General features: G+C 41.9%; 1 protein-coding gene across 1 annotated transcript in view; it reads right to left on the bottom strand.

Moving 5' to 3' along the window:
* The window catches only part of LOC103088764 (sperm-associated antigen 1-like), a gene marked incomplete at its 5' end in the record, with an annotated part of 80200 nt that overhangs the window by 23339 nt on the left and 55771 nt on the right, over nucleotides 1-1090 (bottom strand).

A 1090-nucleotide genomic window follows, 5' to 3' on the forward strand; every position in this document is an offset into this window, starting at 1 on the left:
CTTTGGCATTTCCTCTTTCCCCCAGTGAGACTGAACTCCCTGACAGCAGGCAGTGCCCTCCCTCCCACTCCCCTGTGTACTAGCAGAGCCCATCATGGCACCAAGCACAGAGTAGGCTTTCAACAGGTTCTTGTTATTGACAGATTAAAAGGAAAATTTTTATTTGCACCTATGTATTTAATAAGGCACTTAGCACAGAACCACAAAACCTACACTGCATTTTGAAAATAAGCTCTCCAAACCTTAATACAGTTGATTATGATTTACTTGCTGCCAAAGGGCTTCAAACATAGACCCGAGGAAATCAAGGGAGTAAGTATCCAAAGATTTCTTGTAAGTCATGAATTTTCACCTTGCACTTTTTAGTCTATGAAGCATTTCCAATATCACTAGAGATGTATTTCAAGGTTATGTTCCTTGGTTTTGTCTGAAGTAACTGCTTAAAGCTACCTCACTACTTAAGGCACTTCATTATATTCTGAAATAAAGAATACAATCAAAAGATTGTATTTATGAATGAAAACTATTGTACTCTTAGTTTTAACAAAATCAACTGAAACTGTAAAGAAGTACTCCGTGCAGAGATCCTATGAAGAGCTAATAATCCACTAACAAATCTCTGTGCCAGACTGCCCACAGTGGGGATAAAGGTTTGCTTTTCTGGTAATTCTTATGCATGAGCAGTTTATATATCAGACATTTAACTTGCTTCAGGAAAAGCACGAGTGAGGGCTTCTTGACTTTTTCCCCAACAGTCCTAGAGATCTGCTGTCTATTCCTGTCTACAGTGATCTGGAAGGAGGAAGCTCTGACAACATCTGCAGGTGCTAGTCTCTGCAGACATACTCATCTAATGTCACAACAAGCCTGCAAGGTAAATACTAATATGTTCATGTTGCAGGTGAGGAAACGGAGAGACAAGGGAGCAGTCTGCCCACGTGTCCGTTCTTCTGAATTTAAGCTACAGGAAAGCACTGGCGTTGCAGGAGCTGATCACCACTGTATCCCAGTGCCTAGATCACTGCCAGGCCACTGGAGGGACTTGGCAAACCCCTTCCAAATGAACCTGCAGGGCCTACACTCTTTCTAC

Source organism: Lipotes vexillifer, unplaced genomic scaffold (assembly GCF_000442215.2).
Source record: "Lipotes vexillifer unplaced genomic scaffold, Lipotes_vexillifer_v1.1 scaffold10, whole genome shotgun sequence".
Lineage (NCBI taxonomy): Eukaryota > Metazoa > Chordata > Mammalia > Artiodactyla > Lipotidae > Lipotes > Lipotes vexillifer.